The sequence below is a fragment of the Castanea sativa genome, chromosome 10 (assembly GCF_040712315.1).
Source record: "Castanea sativa cultivar Marrone di Chiusa Pesio chromosome 10, ASM4071231v1".
Lineage (NCBI taxonomy): Eukaryota > Viridiplantae > Streptophyta > Magnoliopsida > Fagales > Fagaceae > Castanea > Castanea sativa.
The window spans coordinates 39,215,054-39,228,180 of NC_134022.1; positions in this window are offsets into that span (position 1 = coordinate 39,215,054).

Consider the following 13,127-nt stretch of genomic DNA (forward strand, 5'->3'; position numbering starts at 1 on the left):
AATTTTATTACATTGGCTTTACAAATACACGTATCTCAAATTAAGTAATAGTTATTAATTTTATAATATGGTGACTCTATATTATGTCTTGAAATGACTTTATTGCATGGGTTTTTCCCACCCCAAAGAGGAAATGAGACAAGGAGCAGGCACCCTTGATCCTATATTATCTCTCCATATTACCATTCCTAGGCTCAGTTTTATTTGGGTAATTTTTCTCTTATAGTTTTTTAGAATCTCACTTTGTACAAAAGAAAACATCTCTTATAAAAGGTGTACTAGAGTATCCTTGCAATAATAACAAAATGAGTGAACACTATATAAATTATTATTATTTTAGTTATTTATCAATGTGTTGGTTCCACCGAACTTTCTCATGGTTGACTTGAAATAATTGTCACAAGATATACTTTCTCAACTTTTTCTAAATATAATTTATTTTTACCCAACTTATTTCTTAAACAAAATAAACCAATAAAAATAAGCTCCTACAAATATAAAGAATCATAATTTCTTATGAATGTCATCATCCCCTTCCCTTTACTCTCATCCCTTTACCACCATGTTAAAGATGAGTAGAGATGACAAAGTACCTCCACCAAACACTGGTCGATTCCATTCCTAATAAGCGTGAGTTCTTTCTAAAGAGAGGACTAGCTAGAGATGGTTCACACCCCTTATCCAATCACCTCCTGAACCATTGTCATCAATAATCCTAAACATATTCTCTTAAATATTTAAGGATAAAACGTTCTAGACATAATCCACATTGTTAGAGTTTATTTTACTTACCGTTTCTCAAAATATATATATATATATATATGTGTGTGTGTGCGCGCGCGCGCGCGCGTGCTTAGACATTCAAAATTCAATTACCGTTTCAGGATAATACATTAATACTAATCACTAACCCATGTAATGCACAGAAAAATTATTGACTCTAAAAAAAACGAACAATGAATAAATAGACATTCTGAAAAAAAAAATAATAATTAATTGAAATTAATCCAAAAAAATAATTAATCAACCAAAAATATAGCTGGTTCAGATTCTTAACTCGTACAAAGTGGCTTCGGGACAAAAAATTAATGAAGATAAATCATTGGTTTTTTTTAGCCCCAATACTCCCAATGATGTTAAGGAAGAAATCTTAAGCATTCTTGGCCCAATGCAGTGCTCCCAACACAGGAAATACCTCGGCCTCCCTTCTCTAATTGGTAAATCCAAAAATCAAGTCTTTGCCGAGATTAAAGAAATGGTGAGCAAGAAGTTGGCTAGTTGGAAGGAAAAACTTCTTTCCATTGAGGGTAGAGAGATCCTCATAAAATCAGTTGCTCAAGCGGTGCCGACATATACTATGAGTTGCTTCCAATTGCCAAAGACTCTTTGCGATGATTTAGAAAGACTGATGAGAAATTTTTGGCGGGGCCAAAGAAACCAGGAGACAAAAATGGCATGGGTGTGTTGGAAAAAATTATGCAAATCAAAGCTTTATGGGGGTATGGGATTTCAAAATCTCCAAGCTTTCAACTCAGCTCTCCTTGCCAAACAAGGATGGGGGATTCTATCAATCCCAAACTCCCTAATGGCTCGGGTCTATAAAGCCAAATACTTTCCCTATGATGATATTTTGAATTCAAAGTTGGGAAGCAACCCAAGCTACGCTTGGAGGAGCATCTTTAACAACCTTGAGGTTATTAGAAAAGGCACTAGATGGCGGGTGGGCAACGGTAAGAGAATCCACATTTGGGAAGATAAGTGACTTCCAACTCCAACCACTCACAAAGTGATCTCCACTCTGAGGGCTTTTGAGGATTTCCCAATGGTCTCGTCCCTCATTGATGAGAATAGCAAATGGTGGAAACCGGACTTGGTGAAATCTCTTTTTCTCCACTTTGAAGCCAATGAAATCCTAAAAATCCCTCATTTTGAAAAGTGCCTATTATGTCACTAAGGAACTGGTTGAGACTGGTGCAGCTAGTGAAAGCTTATCAAACCACCAAGCTTCCCCTTTTTGGAAGAAGATTTGGCAATTAAATATTCCTTCGAAAGTTAAAATTTTTGCTTGGTGTGTGTGTTTCGATGGCCTGCCAACAATGCTCAATCTTAGGTGAAGGGGGTTAAATATTGCTCGGTTTTGTCAAATCTGTGACACGAAGTTGGAATGAATTTCCCATGCTTTGCTTCAATGCAACCATGCAAAGTAAACTTGGTCTTGTTGGAGTGATTGCCCCATGAACCTCTCTTTGCCAACTCAGGACTTTATTGGTATTGTGACCCAAATCCTTGAGAAAGGGTCCTCCACTGATCTGGACCTTTTTTTCATGGCTAATTGGTCTATTTGGGGAAACAGAAACAATGTCATTCACAATGATGCTGGCTGCCCTCCAACTCAAGTTTAGGAGATTGCTAAACAATCATTGATAGACTTCAACACTTCCAACTTACATGATCACCCCTCTCACCCCACGGTCAGAGCTCATTGGTCTCCACCCCCTCTAGGTTATCTCAAAATTAATGTTGATGGGCCAACAACAATTGACGGTGAACACTCTAGTATTGGAGTTATTATCAGAGACCACACTGGAGCCACTGTTGGAGCTCTCAACACGCTGCTTCCGTCGGCTTTTCCTGCTTCTGTCACTGAGGCTTATGCTTGGCACTAGGGAGTTTTTTTGCTGTAGAAATGGGCATTTCCAAAGCTATCTTCGAGTCCGATGATTTAGCTCTTATCCAGGCAATTAACGCTAATGAAAATGGGGGTGATATCGGTCACATTCTACAAGATATTGGGTCTGCTGCTCTTGTATTCAACTGGAGCACCTTCCAGCATCTGTAAAGGGACGACAACAGGGTTGCCCATGAGTTAGCTAGAGATGCAAAGCTCATGGATCATTCTCACACATGGAAAGGGGTCTCACCTCCTTTTATTTAGCAGTTTTTGTTTGATGATCTATTGTAATTCTTTCTCTGGTCCTGTTGTAATCCAATTTCAGTTCAATGAAAGTCTATATTTTCCCATAAAAAAAAATAAGAAAACAAAAAATCACATGAACCTAAATAAAAAGCATTTAAGGTGAAAAATGAAGATTAACCTACTAATACGCAAATACCAAAAACCCCAAGACTTAAAACTTCAAAATTTATAGAATCCTCAAATTCTACTTCAAAACCAAATCAAATTAAACAAATTTATATATAACATACCAAATAAAAATGTGTTGTTCCCTATGCTAGAAGACATAGGTTACATCTTTGATTTTTCAAAAAAAAATAATAATGAGGATTTATCTGCCATGTACAATAAAAAAAAATAATTAGTAGAAATTTCAACCCAAAAACCAAACTCACGATTGTCAACGTAAGTCTCTTTTTTCAACGGTAGTCTTTTTTTTTTGGAGTCCTATTATAATTTTTGTTTTTATATAAATTATCAACGTTTGAGTTTGCGTTTAAGTTGGACTTGTTAGAGAAATAGAATTTCACTCTTTGTTAAATTTTGATTAAAAAAATAATTTTATTTAAAAAAATGATAATGCTAAATTCGAGTTTAAGTTGAACTTATCAGTGAAATAGAGTTTCACTCTTGGTTCAGCTTGAACTAAAATAATAATAAAATAATTTATTTAATTGTTAAGTTTTGATTAAACAAAAATAATTTTATCTAAAAAAATGATAATGATGATTTTAAGTTTAAGTTAGACTTATTAGAGAGATAAAGTTTCACTCCTCGTTAAGTTTAAACTAAAAAAAAAAATTTATTTAAATAAAATGATAATTTTATTTAAATATTGTGTTAATGTTGAAAATTGTGAGTGTTTCTTTGATTTTATATATATATAAGCCAACATTAATGTAAACCTCATAATTTTATTTATTGGCTCTTTCAAAGTCTCTCTAAGAATTCACAAATCAATAAGACTTTATCTACAAACATTGCATCCTAGCCTCCAATTGGCTTCAAAATCTTTTCGGTAAGATCCCATAAAGGATCCAAATCATACAAATATGAAATTGTCTCGATGGTGGTCATTTATCATTATCCTAAAATGTTATCACACAATCCGAGTATAACCTGTTGAGATATACCTAAATTAATCAATGACTAGATCAAATATCCGCGAGTGCTTTCTTTTTTCTTTTTCTTTTTTGAAAAAAAAAAAAAAAAAAGCTCACGTGTATAATCATTGCTCCACGCTTCAAGATACAATTTGGGTAAGCTTAAGGGTACCACCAACGCACAACAGGGCATACCACTACTCTCACCCATGTTTTATACCGTCAAGCCAATTTAGGCCAAATGTTGAAACAACCTACAAAAAGTTGCATGAGCTGGGACTCAAACCTTTGAGCAAATGGGACCTTTAAGTAAATGGGGCTTTCAAGAGTTTCCTACCACTGAACCACACTCGTCGGTAGTCCGTGAGTGCTTTTCTTGATTGACCTAGCTCTAGTAAAAATTAATAGCAAAAATTTGGCCATCAAAGGTTTTTTTTTTTTTTTTTCCGTAGATGTGGTCCCCTAAGATTGTATTTATTTTCTACTACATATTTTGTTTATATACTTCATCATTGTACTAAAGCCTTTTCTCGATCTCCTTTTATAACATGTATATCAAAGTTTCCTTTTTATCTTCTCTAATAACCATGCAATTAAAATTAGGGTTAAGAATCATTTTAATCTCATGCCAACCCTAGCTCAAATAAAGTTTCGTCAGAATTCTCCAACCACTCCTACCTTAAAATAAAAAAATTAAAAAAAAAAAAAAAAAAAAACTTAAAAAGGGAGGGGGGGGGGTGATGAAGTGAATGTGGACATATTATGGAAGATTGTGTGACATTTCGGTCAAAATTTGCTATTAATAGTATGCAAGATATGATTATGTGCTGGCTTTTAGTCTTTTCCCCTCATGATTAAAAATCATAGGAACGAATCCAAAACCCACCACAATCTGCCTTGCTCGATTTGTCTAGCTATATCCATCTATTATAGCAAGTAGCTAGTGATGAGTAGTGAGTCCAGTGATCACCAAATAATAATTTCTCAATGATGTCCTACCATTGATGCCCAGCCCAAAGCCACTTCATTACAACCTGTTCCCTAGCCTATTTTAGCTTTTGCCTTTAATTTTATGTTCTGCACATGATGATGCATAAGATGTTTTGCTCGTTAGGTTATTCTTATTTTTACTGAATCACTACCATTCATAAGGTGGGTAAACTATTCTCTGGAAGTGATCATTTGTGATTCAGCAAAAAACATAAGAAGTGATCATTTGTGTGGGGTGGCAGTGGCCCTTTCTGCAAAAGTGTATGTCCTTGGCTATTCTTCGGGTGCTAAATGCTAGTGGTCCTATTTTTTTCTCAAAAAAGAAGAAAAGATTGACATGATTTCCTAAGCAATATAATGAATTACTAAGTCATGGTTGAGAATTTCAGGGGAAAAAATGCCATGGAATTGAGAGAACTTAAATAAGGGTATGGAGGAGAAAGTCAATGTAGGTTTAGCCGGATCTAAGCTAAAGAGTAAAAAGTAAAACTCTACCTTTTCTGCTTTAGTTAATTTTTACTATTCACTCACATAAGCCTTTTTATTCTTTATCTATTTTATTTAAATATTTTAATTTAATTTAATTTTTCTCTCTCCACAAATATAACTTTTTTCTCTACCACCCTTTCCCATTTTCACATTCTCTCATTTACGGATAAATCAACACTTCACAAATTCACAATTTTTCACAATAAAATTACAAATCAAGCTTTCACAAATTTTGTTTTTTTTTTTTTTTTTTGCATAAAACAGGAGACTTATATTACAGAAACAGAAGTCTTACAAACATATATATTACAACAAAACTACAGATGTACTACATAACAACACACACTGACTGAAGCAAAGTAAAACACCATCCGACCCTACCAGACCTAAGAGAGGAATAGTTGAAGCTAACCAAAACATTACTGGACCTTATTATCCGCAATAACCCCAGGATGAAACAAAACTCATAGAGTCCCAATATAAACACTGCCACAGAAAGGTGGGGGCAAGTATCATATAACACTTCCCTTTTTGATTGGGAAGCACCCCGCTTTGCCAGAATGTCCGCACAGCTATTTGCCTCTCGCCATACATGCTCAACATGCGCCTCCTAGCCCCTGCGGAGGAGCCACCTACAATCCAAAACCAAGTTAGAAAACTCCATAGGGTAGTCAGCATTATTATTCAACCAATTGTATGTGAGAAGAGAATTAGTTTGTAGACAAACTCGCTGGTGGCCCACAGACCAAGCTTGAACCAATGCCTCTCTAATACCCCAAAGTTCAGCCATAGTGTTGTTGGTGACTCCTAGATGTAAGGAGAAGCCCCACAACCATTCTCCATTGGTAGAGCGTGCCCCGCCCCCTACCCCAGATTTACCAGGGTTGCCAAGTGAGCTACCGTCTGTATTAATAGTGACAAAAGGCGAGGGCACTAGACACCACCTGATAAATTTGATGGACAATGGAGCTAAATGCCCTGCATGGACAATGCTAATAAAGAACAATTTCATGGCATGAGAAATAGTGTTTTGCTTTAGAATATGATATGGAAGGAATGTACCAAAAAATATTAAAGAATTTCTACCGAACCAAATAGCCCATAAGGTAAACGCAAAAATAATGTTCCATGGAACATATCCTAAAGGAGATTGAAGTCTGGAATTACTTTTCCACCAATCATATAATTCGAGTTGGAAAAGTCTGAAGTCAAGAATTGGCTCGGAAAGGAAGACCAAATATTCCGTGCAAAGTGACAATCACATAGAACATGAATAAGTGTTTCAAGCTCATTGCAACGGACACACACTTGGTCGCTCAGATTAGCATATGGGAAAATGATTGATTTGGTAAGAATACAATGATGCGCACATTTCCACAGGAATAGTTGAATTTTAGGTGGAATTTTTTGCTTCCAAATCCAGGACCATGTTCTTTATGACTACACAATAACTTCTTTGGGTGTTAATAATAGGTAGTGATAAGCGGACCATATAGAGCAAACACCCGCATGATGATCCCAAACACGATCATCCGTTCGATTATTAGGAGAGCCATGAATGGGCAATGGTTGAGCATAGATAAATTGGGTTATCGTTGATGGCAAAATCTTACTAAGAGGTGTAAGGTCGCATTGGTGTGCGTTAGTAATCAATCTAGCTACTTTAATCTCATACTCGTGAGGAAATAAGGGGCCATGAATAAGACCACAAATCAGACTCAGCGGTAGCCAATGATTCGTCCAAAAATTGATGTTACTACCATTACGAATAATCCACAGGAAACCACTCTGCAATAGGGTTTTCCCCCTTAATAGAGCCTTCTACGAATGAGACCCAATTTTAGAAGCAATCTGTAGGAAATCAGTTGTTCGAAAATGCTTTGGAGCTAGGAATTTGGCTAATAAGGAATGCGGGTTTCGCCATATACGACATGCCTGATTCGTAAGAAAGACGTCATTGGTAGTTTTGGTCTCTCTAATACCCAGCCCACCACAGATCTTGGGCTTAGTAAGCGTGTCCCATTTAATTAGATGTGCATGTCATTGTGTCGATGTGTCACCCCATAAGAAATCCCTAATGGACTTGTGTATGTTAAAGGTAATGTTCCTAGGAAAAACAGTCGTTTGCAATTGATAATAGGTCAGAGGGGAAAAGACAAATTTAATCGAACTAAGTCTACTCGCCTACAAGAGAAGCTTAGATTGCCAGGCATGTATGCCGGTGTGTATTTTGTCCAATAAGAGTTGGAAGTTCTGGGATGACTTCCGTTTAGTAAGGAGAGGCATGCTCAAATATTTACCAAGATCTTGGACTATAGGCATGTGTGTTAGGGAAGAATTGCTACGTTGTATCTTAGAAGGAGTATTTTGTGAGAAGAATAGCTTAGATTTAGAGACACTACAAATTTGTCTAGACACCTCACTAAATTGTGAAAAATATTAAAGAGAGTCGTGCAATCTTGAACATTAGCTTTGGCAAATAGGAAAATATCATCCGTAAACAAGATATGATTGAAGCCAATAGGGCGACACCCAACGCGTATAGGGGATAGTTGTTTGGTATGTATTGCCTGGTTTAATGACTAAGACAAATGGTTGAGGCAAAGAATAAACAGATACGGAGATAAAGGATCTCCTTGCCTAATACCACGAGAGGGACGGAAAGGTGTGCCCGTCACTCCATTCCATAGGATAGAAATTGATGAGGATGAGATGCATGCCATGATTAAATCAATAATAGGAGGGGGGAAATGATAGAACAACAACGTATATTTTATAAAAGGCCATTTCAATTTATCATATGCTTTGTCCAAGTCAATTTTAGCAATTAGGAGATTAGTTTTCCCCCACTGGTGGTGGATATAATGTAGAAGTTCTTGCGCAAGGATGTAATTATCCGTTGCTCTTCTACCCAAGACAAATACAAATTGGGCCGGGTGGATCATGGCCAGAAGGAACAGTTTAAGCCTTTCACAAATTTTCAACAAACAAAAGTTTGGCCTTCGAACAACAAAAAACCTAGTTTGTTTGCTCTTCAAATAACAAAAAAAAAAAAACCTCTATTGGAAATTAGAAACCAACCCTTTTCTATTCCTCCAACTCCACCAATACCAAAAGTAGCACCATCCTGTCTACAATTGTTTTGGATTGGTTGTGTTCACAGATATAAAAACCCAATAATCGGATGAAAAAACCTCTTTGCAGCCAATAGCACCAAACAATCCACTAAACAAGAACAGTTAATGCATGTGTTAGTTTTAATTTCCTCTCATGTACTTTGGTAATTGGAGAGGGAGAAGGTAGAGAGAGGAAATGGGTATTAGATCTAGGGTTTTAGGACTCTCTAGTTCTTCAATCTGGGTAATGAGTTTACAAATTTCATGGGAAATGAGAGTTTATAAAGAGAGGCTAAGGATTGGTATTGTAAAGAAGTTCATAACAATTCTCTCAAGTTCTAGCAATTGCGCTTAAGCCAGTATCCTAAAAATGAAAGGTAAAATTGCTGCCTGAGTTGATTTGCAAAATGTTGTTCACCACACCCTTTGAGTTCACTCATGTGAGTTTCTTTTGTTTGCAATTCTAAACTTCAAACATCTAGCCCTCCTCAACCCATTACAAATTAAAATACACAACTTTATATAATTACAATGAAATTTAAAATTCAAATTACACCCAAATTTGGCAAAAAAAATGCCAAGGATCCTAACAAGTTTAGTTATATTTTAGCTAAAAAAAGAGAAACTAGTAAGTCTTGTATGAATGCTTTACGTTTTACTATAATTATTATTATTATTTTTTTTTTTTTTTTTTTTTGAGAAACACACGCATAAGAATCGGTAAGAAGCGTTGTACAAATTTTATGATAATAGTGGGCCTACTTAAACGGTGGAGAGAAATGTAAAGTTAGAAAGCATTTTATGCTGAATTTCAGCGAGATGGGCCTCACTCCTCAGTCCTTCCTAAGATGCTGAACATATAACACATTTATCAGAAAAATTCCAATATTTTAGTCTTTTTTAGGATGAATAAAAGGAATACATTTTCACTCTGACACAGGTGGGGAATGTTAGTGGAGCAGAGCCTTATTGCTGTGATTTTTCCTTTTAATCAGTGAAGCTAACATAGCCAACCAACCTCCCTCAACAAAGAAGTCATTTTACTATTTTAGTATTGCATTCTGAATTTTGAAAGAGGAAAGTGATGGACATTTCGGTCATTGGTGCATGATATTTTCCCGAGAATTCAAAGGCGAAAACATCGGCACTTGCTAGCTTTTTTTTTAATGGTTTTGTGTGAAAGATGAGCATGTGCTGCACATTGTTTCTCTCGGCCAGTAAGATAAGATGATAGTATTAGATATATATATATATATATATATTTTAATATAAGATAGTATTAGATGTTGTCACTCACACATATCCACATATCATGTTTGAATACCTGACTGCCCCACACATCATGAGAATCATATTAAACAATACATAGGAATGTCACACTCATCAAATAAATTTCATGCTCTAATGGAAAAGCAACCCTCATTTCACATCATGAAGGATACAAATTCAAAAGAAACAATCAAGAAACCGCGCATGAATTCATTGATGCCTTGTTTGAATAAGACGAGGTGTGTCACTCACATTATATTGGCTGCCTCTCTCTCTCCTGTCACATTCTTGTTTGTTGTAACAAATATTTCCAAAAAAACTTTAATTGATCTCATCTCACTCAACTCCATGTGTACAGTAACAGTGCTCTCCACAGCTGTGATTTCAATTATCATGATCACAAGTAATCATGTTAACTTATGACCAAATGATAATAAAAATTTTATTATACACTTTTCATCATGTTTTTTTCATCTTTATGATCATGATCTATACTTTTCCTTTTTCCTAAATAAAAAAGGTGAGAGGAGTAGGTTTCAGTTAACTCAATTGGTGAAGTTTCTAATGATTGAATAAGAAATCTAGGTTCAATTTTTGCCTATACCTAAAACTGATTGGTGTCTTGGTCTAATGATAAAGAACTATCATCAGAAGTTGATACCATACGTTGAAATTCTCTCTATAGAAAAAGGGTAAGACGAGAGATCAATTGACGATTATTATGACAAACCTACCACCTACCACTACCATGGTGTTATCATTTTAATCCCTAGTACTCCTATTTATGAAGAAACTAGTATTTTAAAGCCTTAGGAGGAGAACCCACAAGAAATTGACTCAATTGAGGGATTTGTAAGAACTCTTTTTACATGGTTTGAGGCATAGCATATGACTTTTAACTCTTTAACCCACTTGGGTCCAATAGCATTAGGCGATGGTCTAATGATAAAAAACTATCATCAGAAGTGGATAACATACGTTAAAATTCTTTCTATAGAAAAGGGTGAGACGAGAGATCAATTGACGATTATTATGACAAACCTACCACCTACCACTACCATGGTGTTGTCATTTTAATCCCTAGTACTCCTATTTATGAAGAAACCAGTATCTTAAAGCCTTAGGAGGAGAACCTACAAGAAATTGACTCAATTGAGGGATTTGTAAGAACTCTTTTTACATGGTTTGAGGCATAGCATATGACTTTTAACTCTTTAACCCACTTGGATCCGATAGCATTAGGCGATGATCTAATGATAAAGAACTATCATTAGAAGTGGATACCATACGTTGAAATTCTCTCTAAAGAAAAAAGGGTGAGAGAAGAGATCAATTGACGATTATTATGACAAACCTACCACCTACCACTACCATGGTGTTGTCATTTTAATCCCTAGTACTCCTATTTATGAAGAAACCAGTATCTTAAAGCCTTAGGAGGAGAACCTACAAGAAATTGACTCAATTGAGGGATTTGTAAGAACTCTTTTTACATGGTTTGAGGCATAGCATATGACTTTTAACTCTTTAACCCACTTGGATCCGATAGCATTAGGCGATGATCTAATGATAAAGAACTATCATTAGAAGTGGATACCATACGTTGAAATTCTCTCTAAAGAAAAAAGGGTGAGAGAAGAGATCAATTGACGATTATTATGACAAACCTACCACCTACCACTACCATGGTGTTGTCATTTTAATCCCTAGTACTCCTATTTATGAAGAAACCAGTATCTTAAAGCCTTAGGAGGAGAACCCACAAGAAATTGACTCAATTGAGGGATTTGTAAGAACTCTTTTTACATGATTTGAGGCATAGCATATGACTTTTAACTCTTTAACCCACTTGGGTCCAATAGCATTAGGCGATGGACAACATTAATTTTAATTGAACCAACATCCGGTTGAGTCCTTAAAAATTTAAACTCAAAGATCTATCCCACACCAAAATCATCTGCTACTAAAGTCACCACTCATTATGTTACTTCTTTTTAATCTCAATAATGTCATATACTATTTATAGCATTGGTTGGTTATATCGCTTTTTTGATTTAATCACAATGTAAGCATTAATAATGCACTAAACATTTGGGATTCAAATAACATGTTAATGACATTTTTTTAATGGTGTTTCATTTTTATAGTTTGAACCCCATTCCTACTACCCCTCCCCTAACATCTACCTATTCAAAAAAAAAAAAAAAAAAAAAAAAAAACCAGAGCACTAAACATTTAGCTAGTTCAACTAAAATTTGACAAACTGACCCCCAAAAAAGTGGTCAATATTGGCTACCTTGTAGCCAAACAAAACAATTGATTACTATAGTAGTGCAAGTCCAAATCTAACTAAGACTGTAGCTTAGTAAAATGAGTTTTTAATTTTTAATAATAATCTCTCTCTCTCTCTCTCTCTCTCTCTGTTCATCAAAAAAAAAAACTCTCTCTCTCTCTCTCTTTCTCCAAAAGGATCACTAATCATCATCCTTGCTAAGAGGCTAAGATTGGTCATTGCCTAACCGAATTGGTTGTGAGATGACTACCCTAGTCGTTGGGCGGTTATTGTGGTCTTGCGATGACTTCTTGTAGTCTTACCACATTACAATTTGTTTAACACTTTAACTCAATCACAATTTAGTCTCACAAGTTTTTATTTTAATTATTACATTTGACTCCTTTAATTTTGAATTAATTAAATCTTAAGGGATTAAATGTGGGCTTTTGTGATAGAGTTGGAGTCAGACTATAAAGAAGTAAATTGTAATCTTTCTCAAAATAAAAACTTAAGAATTCTTATCCTATGTTTGGACAGAGTGAAAGGGTGAAGATGAAAAAGGAGAAAAGGGAAAATATCATTAGAATTTACAAAATTTTACTGGTATATTTTCCTATTACTTTTTCCTTTTTACCCTTTCTCTCCTTTCATCTCTCACAATTCTTAAAATGGGTGGGACATATCAACTTGTGGGGCCCTTTCTTTCTTTAATCTTTAAATCTTTGTCGTCTCATAGTAATATCCAAAACTGCTGCAGAAGCAGAACCAAGCCACTGGTCTGAGCAAAACATTCAAGTCTCTCTCCCGCCATTATTAATTACAACTTCCCATATTTTAATGGTTTCATTAAATTCGAAGGACCCCATATTGGTTCAACAATTATTGTTGTAAACAAAACAACAAAACACTTACTGGCTTCCCATAAAAGT